Raw genomic sequence first — 13,283 nt, 5'->3', positions numbered from 1 at the left:
CGGTGACTCTGGTCCAGAAAACCCTATGCATCCTCAAAAGTTGCACGATTAAAAGTAGGAGGAAAATACTTCTTGAACCTCTCAAGCCTCATCTGCTACTCCTCGGATGCCACTGGCCTGACCTCACGCTGAACCGCGATAACAAGTTGTACTAACATAACACCCAAAACCTGATCGACATGGACCCACTACTCTAGAGTACGGGCGGCGGATGTTTGAGCTCCTCCCCTAGCCTAAGAAGTAGTTGGTGCAACTGGGATCAATCCCGCCTGGGCCAATGTATCGAACATTCTCAGAAAATGTGCCAAGGTCCCCTAAAGTCCTGGGGTAGCAATAGGCGCCTCAGGTGCCTGCCCCAATCGGAGCTACTGGTGGCTCCTTAGTCGTTGCTTCAGCAGGTGCTCTAGCTATAGCACGTGCCCCTTCTTGGCCTCTACCTCGGCCTATTGCAGCTCTAGCACGGGGAGCGGGTGTCTGCTCAGCTGATCTAGTAGTGCGTGTCCTCACCATATGAGATAGAATAGGAAGACAAATGTCAATTCAAATCATCAATCAAACACTAAAATCGAGGTTGGAATCATGAAAGACAAACAAATCCGAGTCAAAAATACCTACCCCAATCCAAGTAGTTAAAATACCTACCCTAATCCAAGTAGTTAAAATACCCTCGAAAATCGCCCAAAATTGAGCTCTAAAACCTTGTGAGAAAAAGTAACTAAATTCTGAAATAAGTAAAAATGCAGCAGTTATCCCAGTCTGAATCAGATCCTAGATGATCCATAGACTCATGTTTGATAAGCCCAACAAGATCCTTGCATGATTACACCCAAGATAGCCTTTTGAATCACCAAATTTGGCCTTAAAATGAGGGAGATATGATGTTTTGAAGCATTAAAGGAGATCTGAAAATTTCAAAGGACATAAATCGCATTTTCGTAATTATTTACACCAGGAAGAAAAACCAGCAAAAAGAAAATCTTCATTTTAGCACCCAAATCTCATTCGGAACCTCCCAGGCACAAACTATATATGCATTTCAATCATAAAACATGCTACAAACCTGCTCGCATGCTCAACGAATCGAAAAGAGGTCATCTGAATCCTATATTGACCATGGTCAAACTCCAAATCCTTAACTTAACTAGTTTCTCAACCATGGATTCAAAACACACCCAAGCCCCTCGGGACCCCATTCAATCATACCAACAAGTACAAATAAATTATCCAAACTTATCCAAAGCCACAAAATACCCACAAGAACATCATAACAAAGTATCAAGGCTCAAACCGAATAAAATTTCTCTTAAGTTGTTAAATCTTCATTCTTTCACAAAAGTGTCTGAATCACACTTAAACACTTCGAATTACTTCCAAACATTGCACACAAGTTCAATTCAACTATATAGACCTCTCCAATGTCTCGGAACACCAATTGGAGTCCAATAACATCAAAGTTAACTCTTGGTCAAACTTATGAACTCTTAAGTTCTTCAAATTGCCAACTTTCAACAAATAGTGTCGAATTCTTCTAGGAACACTTGAAACCAAATCCAAACATACGTACAAGTCCAAAATCATCATGCTAACCTATCGGAACAATCAAAACCCGATTGTAAATTGTCCAAAAGCTAAACCTTGGTCAATTCTTCCAACTTAAAGCTTCCAAATCAATTCTGAACCACTCAAAAATCAAAATTGATCATACGCACAAGTCATAATACATCATATGAAGATTCTCAAAGTCGTAAACCACCGAATGGAATGCTAAAGCTCAAAACAACCGGTTGAGTCGTTACATTCTCCCCCCACTTAAACATACGTTCGTCCTCGAACGTGCTAAGAATCGTTCCAAAGTCATCAAATAACTATATAAACTTGCCATACACATACCCATGAGTGATATCACGTCACCTTAACCTATATAAGCATGTCAACACAACCTAACTAAAGATTCTTTCTTCAACCTTAATATATCAACCACAGACCTGAATTCCAACATTTGGAATTCCCGATACTATCCGATTCTCGCATATACATATTATATCAATCTCAACAAGCCGTATAAAATCATAAATATATTCTCGGGATATAACCACACGACATAACACATCGCTCATATGTTTGCAGCAATATCTCTGGCCACAATAGCTACCCCTTACCAAACCTGGTACCAGTAACATACCTCATATCAAATATAACCTTGTTCCAAACCTTCACAATGCTGCTAATGATGTAAGAAACATGTAGAAACTCATAACCACTAACTCAATGGAAGTTATTCGATAGACGAGCCACATTGAATGCCACCCCAAGCCACACACCGTGCAATCCGTGCACCAAACAAATAACAACTCGAATATACCCAATGATGGGAAGAGAATCAAATGACTGAACCATCCCGCAAGCTCAACAGATATCACCATAAAGCGCAATGCCATAAATCCATCACACAAGGAGAAACCAAAACACACGAAATAAACACAAAGGCTCATATCCCAACACGACACTGCTGCAATGCGTGACCCAATCCAAACATCGGTCCCCATGGGATATCTCAAGATATGATGCTCACAATCCACAATCATATGCATATCAATATCAAACACGCGAAGTGCACAACCATATCCATGAAGAAATGGATAACACAATGTACCACAAATAGGGAAACCATAACCAAGGTGCAGTCAAATATGCAACACCCCAAGAGCAATCTCGCTCGAATTCTGCCACAAGGCCCAAACAGTACTGCATCATGTGTGCAAATAGTCAATAGTATCAAAAATCACCGTAGCATAGGAGAGTAACTCGTGGAACATATGAAAAAAATGAATAAGATAAACTTTAACCGATGACACCACCTTTAATAATAGTTGTGCTGAGTAAACAAATCCGACCCGATGGAGAATACACATTCTCATTAGGTCTACCTGTGGGCTCCAAATCAATTACACCCCCACCCCCCACCCCCGAAATAGGTAGATAACCTACAGAAATTCCACAATAACATATCCATAACACGTACAATCCGCCATCAACTCTTAACATACCTTCATCATCCGCAACCAAGGGACAATCTGCCTCCGAGAACCCTCCTAGTTTTCAAACCCCTAGAATACAAGAATCTCCATGTCCTATCCCAACTCCACCACTCAAATGACTGACACACCCCTCATACACAATCATCTCACGATAAATAATTCCATAATTCTTCCGTGCCACATAAACAAATCTGACCATCAGCAGTCGATGAACTAGGCGATTACCGTAATACCAGTCAAGCATCTGCAAGTCAAAACACAACGCACCTTCTGAAATGCGCAGCATTCTCAGGTGATACCAAATAGTGCCAACATTCTTCTAAACATCTAAAACCGTCCATGCTATCTAGAACTCATGACCCTATCCAGGAGAAAAATTATAGCACACAACAAACTCCCCATGTCTGTGGAGTACATCAACCACAAATCATGGCCGAACTATCGCAACTCTCTGGAACCCATTGGGACCTCTTCAAAAGTCGTTCTCCTTGATCTAAATCACCCTCAACGAAATATTTCACAAGTCGTAGTCAATCTCTAAGCACATCCTAGCTCAAGAGCTAATATAACAAATGACCATACAATCTGATCGTCGATGGAAGGCTTCCCAACTTGGCTCCAAGCCATATAACTCACCGTCTATAACCCATAGCATCATTCATTCGTAGTTGTCCCGGTCTCGCACTGTTAACCAACTAAATACTTCATAATCTCATGTGACTCTAGTCATAAAACACTCTGAAGACTCTGCCAAGTGCATCCTCACCTTGGTGACAGTCAAACCAACTTCCTCAAGTGCCCTAAATAATAATATATACCTTCTACTGAATAGAATCCCCATACAATACATACAACCTCAAATCCCCCCCGACTAGATTTAATCAACATCCCCCATGACCCTACCACGATCAAAACAACTAGGAAATCAATTAAATCCTCCTGAATCTGTATTCACCAATCAGATAGGAAAACCCACTGCATCCCATACGTGAACAACTGAAAGGTCTACCATCACATTCGCATCCTCAGTTTGGACAACACATTGAGACAATAATCGGGCATCCATAGCCCCTCGCAGCACCTCCACAGTATCACAAGTCGTCGATGTATCATTAATACTGAATACGCAATATCATATACGAGTGGATGTAAGAGAATACAAGATATTCACTTCAAGATGAATCAATGTCGCATGATATGGAATGAAAGAAGTGGAATTTCCTAATAGTTTTGTAGCCTCTCGAAGATAAGTACAGATATCTCTGTACCAATCCACAAGACTCTACTAAACTTGCTTATCACTTGTAGAACCTATAAACCTATATCCCTGATACCAACTTGTCCCGACCCCAAAATCTCATATTTAGGATCGTAATGGCACATAATCTCTAAGACTAGGTAAGCCCAACACATGATGAGATTTAGTAGAAATAACTAACTTAACTATTAAATTAAACTGATAAATGACTTAATGAAGCTAATACTGATCAATAGTCATACATCCCCAAAATCGGCAGTACTGAGTCATAAGCTCTACTGAAAAACCACTAGAAATCTTTAAATACAACACTGTTTGGAATTCAAATGATAGTATTAATGAATAAAAACAGAAGGTGACTCTGAGGCCTGCAAGAGCGAACAGCAGGTATACCTTGAAGTCTCCGCAACTCAACCTCAACTCAACTCTCTACCGTCCGGCACGATCCGATGTATCTGGATCTACACAAAAATATGCAGAAGCGTAGTATGAGTACACCATAATCAGTACCTAGTAAGTATCAAGTTGAGAGTTTGCCATTTTGGCTTGAGATCAAAGATACTTCAAAGAGCAAGTGTAAAGTAGTGTGTGCTATGAAGGTTTGTACCAAATAACCACTATTATCCTTAGTCCCACGGTGGGCGCCAAACTGTTTACCCCAAAAATCGGATAACAATTGAATTTATATGTGATTTTAAGGATACATGATTTAATTTGATACAAAATGAGAAATTAGTTTTAATATGGAAGAATAAATCGAAAAACAAATACAAACCATGCAGATTGAACAACTTAAGTCTCGTAAAGTTAAGTTCCTTCGAATTTAGATGGGATATTATTGAAGACAGAATAATACGAACAAAGCTGAAAAAGATGGTATCTTGTTCTCTTAAGTATGTCACAATGTCCCCTCTGAATTACTCCATTCCTTCTATATATATGGGGAGATAAACCTTTAAGACATTATTTTATAAGAAATTATGTAGACCGTTGGCTCCCCTTTTGACTAAATTTCGTAATTTTCGCCATTATAATTGGCCAATGGCGAGAATCACGGATACTTGTCGTGTGAGTGGGTAAAGCTTTTCCCCGAGGCCGTTAGAAGCAGGATCGGTAGTGCCTTCGGTAAAATCGAGGGCGAGTATGATGGTTTTGTTGAACTTCTACTCATGATGCCGAGCTTAGTTATATCGGTAACTTCGATCTCTTACGTAGATACCGAGCCTTGACCCATTGTTCCAGATGCCTCGATCGAGCATTGAGCTTGATTCTACCCGTATACAAGATGTCTTCCTTCGGTAAATCTTCATTATTGCTTTGGCAACTTCTTCTCTTTTCCTTTTTTCTTTTTTGTTTTAATCCTACTTATTTTCTTCTATTTTACTTTTTGGAATTTCATGGATCTCTATTTCCTGCCTACGTGAGTGCTCATTAAAGGTAATTTCTTGGACCTTCTATGCGATTTTTATGTTGGTTTGAGTGATGGGTTCTGGTTTCCGGTTGATTGTATCTTTCAACTACTAATTATGTAGTTGCTTCGTGTAATTTTGGTTCAGAAGTCAACATATTTATGTGAAATTAAATGTTGTTTTGCCAATAATCCTAATTGCTTTTGCTGTGTCATACAACTAGGTCTTATATCATTCCCTTTTACCATTCTCTGCTCCCTTTTTTGCTTCTAAAAGGTTGAAGCGGTTTTCCCTTTCATTCTTGTTCAGGGTCATTGCTCAAACTCTAAATATTGCTTCAATTATTTTACAAGGTTTGGTTGCAGATACTCAAAATGGCTACAATCTTCTGAAGCATCAACTGGCTTATCATGACGAAGCACAAGCTACTCTCCACTAAATTATGTTTGTGCACTTTTGCACCAAAATCTAAGAATTAAAAAACTTTTACTTTATCAAACATGTAAAAGAGTACTTCTATCATGTTATTCAAATTTTATTTGGTTTGTATTTCTAGAAGCAAAAATGATAAAAAAGAATATTTAAGAACAAATAGAGTTATATGAATCCTCTCTAGAGTGTACTCTTTTATCTGTACCAATGAATCTTACTCTGAATCTGGACTCTCCCCTTGTCATGTCTACTAAAAATAAAGAAAATAACAAAGGCATCCGAAATGAGATTAGCGGCATATATTCATTTTTAATAAAGAGCTAGGCAAATAAGCAATAAAAAAGACAAAAATATTTTTTTACAAAGTGCTCACCAGCCAAAAGCATTGGGGTATACGGGGATTGGGGGTATTCATGCCATGCAAAATTAAAGGGAAAACAAAGCCGCGTTCTTTATCTTATTGATATGAGCATTTGGGAAAATACTGCATATGGAACCTCATAGTTGTTTATGATGCCATTGGAACATTGGAAACTGCTGTTGGGGGTGAGGATAAATAAGGTACAATCAATACCTGACTTCACTTTTTTTGTTCTATTACATTACTATATGTTAGTCATTGTTACAAAATAAAGGCGATAAAGTAAATAAATCGAAGTCAAGTATAGAGAGCGTTTGATATTTTTATTCAACTTTAAACTGATCTACATAATGAACCGAAAACTCCTCTATTTATAGAAAAAGGAAGCAGTTGCAAGGTTTTTCTTGAGCTGCTTGTAAGTTGTCTGCATGAGCTGCTTGCAACCTGCCTGTTTAATAAGAAGCTGTTGCAAATCATTTCATTGAGTTGCTTGCAACCTGCCTGCATCAGCTGCTTGTAGATAAATTTTAATAGAGTACCAAATGGATAATCTTATTCAGGAAGATTATCTATAGCGGCGTAATAAATGGACATCTACAATATAATTATTTTCATAACATTCCCCCTTGGATGTTCATTAAAAGATATTGTGCCTCGTTAAAACCTTACTAGGAAAAATCCAGTGGGAAAAATCCTAGTGAAGAAAAAAGAGTACACATATTTAGTAATACGCATTTCTAGCTGCCTCATTAAAAACCTTATAAGGAAAACCCCGTGGGAAAAACCTTAGCAAGGGAAAAAGAGTACAACACGTATTTTACTCCCCCTGATGAAAACTTTATTTCAAATATTTGAGTCTCCGCATTCCATTCTTGTATACCATCTTCTCAAAAGATGAAGTTGGCAAAGATTTAGTGAACAAATCTGCTGGATTGTCACTTGAACGGATTTGTTGCACATTGATGTCACCATTTTTCTGAAGATCATGTATGTAGAATAATTTTGGTGAAATGTGCTTCGTCTTATCTCCTTTTATAAATCCTCAATTTAATTGGGCTATGCATGCAGCATTGTCTTCGTATAAAATTGCGGATCTTTTATCACATTCCAAATCATATTTTTCTTGAATAAAATGAATCATTAATCTCAACCATACGCATTCCCTACTTGCTTCATGAATAGCTATTATCTGAGCATGATTTGAAGAAGTAGCAACAATAGATTGCTTTGTGGAGCGCCATGATATAACAGTACCTCCACATGTAAATACGTATCCGACTTGAGATCGAGCTTTATGGGGATCAGATAAATAACCTGCATCTGCATAACCAACAAGATCTGCACTACCTTTGTTAGCATAAAACAAACTCATATCAAGAGTTCCCTTTAAATATCGTAAAATATGCTTAATCTCATTCCAATATATCTGTGTAGGAGAAGAGCTATATCTTGCTAGTAAATTAACAGAAAATATTATGTCAGGCCTTGCAGCATTATCAAGATACATAAGTGCCCAAATTCACTAAGATAGGGTGTTTCACGACCAAGGATTTCTTCATCCTCTTCTAGAGGTCGGAACGGGCCCTTATTCACTTCAAGTAATCGAACAACCATTGGTGTACTCAATGGGTGCGTTTTGTCCATGTAAAATCGTTTTAAGACCCTTTCTGTATAAGCAAATTGATGTATAAAGATCTCGTCTGCTAAATATTCAATTTGCAGACCAAGACAAAGTTTTTTCTTTTCAAGATCTTTCATCTCAAATTCTTTCTTAAGATATTCAATTGCCTTTTGGAGCTCTTATAGAGTTTCAACAAGATTTATGTCATCAACATAAACAGCAAGTATAACAAATTCTGATGCCATTTTCTTCATAAAAATACATGGACAAATAACATCATTTATGTAACCCTCTTTCAACAAATATTCACTAAGATGATTATATCACATCCTAGATTGATGTAAACCATACAAAGATCTTTGTAATCTGATTGAGTACATTTCACGATACTTTGAACTATATGCTTCAGGCATTTTAAATCCTTCAGGGATCTTCATATAGACTTAATCACATGAGTCATATAGGTTATGAATTGCATTTAGATGGCATGACATCTTTAGATGTCTTGACTACAGGTCTGATCCTCACAATCATTTATAATATTGTGTACTACATTGTATCAAATATATCGCCGACGATCATTTTGTATCGGTTCCTAAGCGACATAACTTGTTGAGATCTCATCACTTTCTTTATTTTCAGGTACCTGAACTTCTTCTGGAGTTTTATGAAATATTATGTCGTGGACTATTCTAGAGCTCATTTCCTCCTCATTATGATTATTTTAATCGTTTTCTCCTATCATTATTTAAGAATTATTATCTTTGGAACCGATCGGGTTAATACGCTTCATACGTGCAGTAAACTTTATCCTTCAGGGATTTTAATTTTAATAGGAGCATTTGCAGCTGAAATATGATATTTAATTTTGGATCAACAAATGCTTCTGGCATTTGACTTGAATTATCTTCTAAGTGAGGATCATATTAATGATAATTCGATTCATATAGCATATTTTTCAGTTGTTTATTCCATCCCCCAAATGTTAGAAAAACTAACACATATCCCCAATCTTCTTTGGAAAATCTATCTTTGTGCATTATGGTAGAGAAGTTAATCATATACCACACATCAAAAGTTATTAGATAGTAAAAATATTTGATTTCTGATCCTAAACCAATTGTGAGGGGAGGACTTATCATATTTTGGTGGTCTGATGCATACAGGTGTTACTGTATGTAATTTAAAAAATCTTAGACCAGCACATGAGGTTTTGTTCTCATAAGCAATAGTTTAGCCATTAATAGGAGCTATTCAATGCTAAACTAGCTTGGATATAAACCAGCATAATCAAGATGAACTATCTTGATTTCATAATCTGAAAATTATGCTCTTAATTGAGAAAAGTAATTTCAAATGCCAAATTGCAGGTTGACAATAAACACACATGTAACCATCTCATATATGCATATATAAGTGGTTTACATGATAAGTGAATGGGCCCATATTCACCTTTTGTATATTTCAGAATTCGGGGGTTTTAGTACCAACTTTAGTTGGTATAATCAGTTTATTATGAGAACAAGCAATACAAGAGAATTCTTGAAGAGTCTTCTAGTTCATCAGTATATACTTATCTGAATTCTCAAATAGCTCATTTAAAAATGGCAAATGAAAACTTCAAGTTTATTATGGAATGTGCTATCTCTAAGTAAACTTCTGATTTATTATGGCATAAACTTTTGCATCAGTAAACTTCCGATTTACTGTGGCTACTTTTGTATCAGTATATTTCTTGTTTACAGTAGCTACTTTTGCCTCAGCAAACCTTCTGGTTTACTGTGACTGCTTTTGCATTAGTCAACTTCTGGTTTACTATGATACATGATGTAGTATCAATATGATAGCCATTTGTATCAGTAAACTTCAGGTTTACTACAACATATGTTTTGACCATAATCATATAATATGAATGACATATTTGTATATAAGCTCTTTGAGAGCCTTCGTTTATTATCCACAATCTAATATTTATCGGACACTACTGGTGTCTTGTGTCTTCTAGACAAACAACTAGCTCTTCAAGAGTTGTTGATACATTTTGTACTATCAAATATTGCTCAGACACTTCTGGTATCACGAGAGAAAATTATAATCAAATAAACAATATAAAACAATTGTTTAAGCTCAAGAAAATACTTTTTCATAATATTTTCCTACTTCAGGAGGAAATTTCAATTGTGTTACTTCTTCAGGAGCAAATTTAAAATACGAAATATTGAGTATATATTCTCTCAATCATATTAACTCTTCTAGAGGTGAATTGTAATATATTTACATCAAGAGCGCGTTCCTATTTACAGCTTTATTAATATTATCACATTCATTTCAGGGAATGGATTAATATTTATCAAAAATTCTCATCCTTCAGGAAATCAAACATAATTATCTGAACGCGCATTAATCACATCAAATTGTGATGCTTCAACCTCTTTTAAAATATTTACAACTTCAGGAGCAAATCGAGACGTGTATGTAATATAGCAAATATTTCTCTAGTTTATCTTTAATTGTAACCATAGAAAGCGTAAATTATCACTTTTGGTAGTCATAGGCATATACCACTTCTCGTGGTTAATAAAATTTAGTTACAAAGAGATATACGAAACATAATCACTTCTGGTGGTTGTATATTTCTTGCAAACTCTGCTGGAGTTTAAGTGGATCTAACAATGTTATCCACTTTATAATCTTTTATTAAGATAATTAGGATGAAAACAAATACCAAAATAGGTACCGTATACATAACATATAACCAAGCAAGCGATGATAAAGATATTAAAATATAAGCAAAATGCTCAAATTAAATTACGCAATTTCGCCATTCCAGATGTAAGTGATATCTACATCACTACTGTCAAGAAGAAAAACTCACCACCTCAAGGATATAATCTGCCTTATGATGCTTGAAATGAACAAGATCTAACCACAGACATAAGAGTGTCGCCTTCTATGTGGCTGTGAGTTGCTTCATGCACAAGAAATTAAACTCAAATAAACAGCTCAAGATGTTAGAGTCTCGTGCTGATAACGTGTTATAAAATAAAGACTGTAAAGTAAATAAATCGAAGACAAGTATAGAGAACGTTTGATATTTTTATTCAACTTCAAACTGATCTAAATAATGAACTGAAAACTCCTCTATTTATAGCAGAAAGGAAGCAGCTGCGAGGCTTTTCTTGAGCTGCTTGTAAGTTGTTTGCATGAGTTGCTTGCAACCTGTCTGTTTAATAAGAAGCTGCTACAAATGATTTCATTGAGTTGCTTGCAACATGCGTGCATCAGCTGCTTGTAGATAAACTTCAATAGAGTACCAAATGGATAATCTCTATAGCGAAATAATAAATGGGCATCTACAATATAATTATTTTCATAACAGTTATCTTTTTTTCAATGATCACAAGTTCTTTTTCGTAACACTTTTGCCTATAAAAAATTATTGGGATTCTAATTTCCTTATTATTCAATTGGTGGTAATTATAGCCAAGATCTTAAGTTATAATGCCACCATTAATTGAAAACTGGCAGCGGCTTCCAAATTTACACAAATCTTTCTCCCTTGCTGGAGTGTTTTGCATCAATAGCTTAAGCATTTTTTTTTAGTTGACAAAATAAGCTTTTTAATTGATTAGCAATCCGAGTATGCAGAGCAAACTAGGGGTGTGTTTGGTATGAAGAAAAACATTTTAAGAAAATATTTTTTAATTTTCTCATGTTGGTTGGTTTAAATATTTTGAAAAATATTTTTCTCATGAACTCATTTTCCTCCAATTGGATGAAAATGTTTTCCCTGTCAAGAGAAGGAAAAATATTTTCCAAAACTTTACCTTCCCACCCTAATCCCCATCACTATCAACCCAACCCCACCCTCTACCCCTACTCCCACCCCACCCCCACCCATCTTAAATTGAAATATTATTAATAGTACTTTTTTTTTCATATTGTAGATATAGTATTTTTTTTATTTCAACAAATGAATATTTTATTTTTATGATATAAAAAAAGTATATTTTTTCATTTTAACAAAAAAAAGTATTTTCTTTTTCATGATGTAAAAAAGTATTTTCTTTTATTTCAACAAAATGATGTAGTAAAAAGTATTTTCTTTTTATGATGTAGAAAAAATATTTTCTATTATTGCAACAAAATGGGAATTTTATTTTTATGATGTAGAAAAAGTATTTCTTTCATTTTAACAAAATTAGTACTTTATTTTCATGTTGTAGAAAGAGTACTTTCTTTTCAACCAAAGAAAGAGCATTTTTTTTCTTTTTAGCTATGGAGCACAAATTTCAATGTTGTTTTTGCGTATAAAAGTAAAGCAACACATTAATTCCTTTGAGTTTGTGTGAATTTTTGAAAGAATAATTAAATTCTTGAAAAAAATAGAGTCCTAAAAACGTTGGGTATTTGGATTGGGGGGGGGGGGGGGAAGCACATAAACTATGGGGACTTGAGGGAATAGGATGAGGAGAATAGCATAAAAAATTATTTTCCTAAAAAAAATATACTCTCTAATCAAATACTAAAAAATATTTTCCGAAAAAAGTTTTTCACTAACCAACCAAACAAGGGAAAAAATAAGTGATAAAACTACTCATTTTTCATGAAAACATTTTCTAGGAAAGCATTTTGCATGAAAAGCATTTTCCTTCGTACCAAACACACCCTAGAAGTAAGAGTAGCTTTAATTAGTGTCACGGCCCAAAACCAACCCGTCATGATGGCGCCTATCATGGTACTAGGCAAGCCGACTATTCAGACATTTTTAACACCTTAAATCTTTGAAAGATACTAAATCAGTTTAAATAAAGGAAAATCTCTTAAAACATGATAGGAAATCATAACTCAATACATAAATTCTTCCCAAAACTGTGGTGCCACTGAGTACATGAGTATCTACGAAATGATAAAGTCTAGTACATTGTCTAGAAGTAAAACTAAATAAATAAATTGAAAGAAAAGGGAGGAGGGTCAAGGTCTGCGAATGCCAAGCAGCTCCCTCGATGATCTACGAAGGTCTGGCCTCTGCAAATGAACAATCGCCGTAACCGGAAGCACCTAGATCTGCACACGAGGTGCAGGGTGTAGCGTGAGTACAACCAACTCAATAAGTAACAAATCTAACCTTTGGACTGAAAGTAGTGACACGTCCAATTATTAC

The sequence above is a fragment of the Nicotiana tomentosiformis genome, chromosome 7 (genome assembly GCF_000390325.3).
Source record: "Nicotiana tomentosiformis chromosome 7, ASM39032v3, whole genome shotgun sequence".
NCBI lineage: Eukaryota > Viridiplantae > Streptophyta > Magnoliopsida > Solanales > Solanaceae > Nicotiana > Nicotiana tomentosiformis.
This window is presented reverse-complemented; position numbering follows the sequence as displayed.